Here is a 525-nt window from a genome sequence, read left to right on the forward strand (position 1 = left end):
TGAAGTCAGCACAATTCCGAGTTTTTCTGTGGCTGTTGTCACCTGCTCTTTTTCACAGGAATTATTTACGAGTGTACGATCTAACACCTTTTTGTTTGGTTCCAGAATTTCCCTTTCCTGTGAATCATATTCCTGGCGCAGGCATATAGGAAATATATTTCATTTTTCGGAACTTTCTGGAACCTGTTTTCCAAAGTCTAAACTCAGGTTGACTGAACTCATGGCCCCTTTCCTCAGTTTGATCTGTTGGGCCGTCGGAAAAGTCATGATACATTTTTCTGTGTTTCTATGCAAAAATGCATCATGGCTTTTTCGATAACCCGATAGAATGACACTGTCTTTTTCTCCCCTCACCCCTCCCTCTGGGTTCCTGGAAAATTACACAATAGCCATCAAGTGTTGTGTTGTTTTGTTGTGCTCAGTCAGAATTAAGACGAGAATAGAAATTCCCTGTTGTTTTCTTTGCCTTCTTGGTGACGAGAGTGTCACAGAGGCTGGTGAGGACACGTTTACTTTCAGCAGAGC

This window comes from Tupaia chinensis, unplaced genomic scaffold (genome assembly GCF_000334495.1).
Source record: "Tupaia chinensis unplaced genomic scaffold, TupChi_1.0 Scaffold000362_1, whole genome shotgun sequence".
NCBI classification, from domain to species: domain Eukaryota; kingdom Metazoa; phylum Chordata; class Mammalia; order Scandentia; family Tupaiidae; genus Tupaia; species Tupaia belangeri.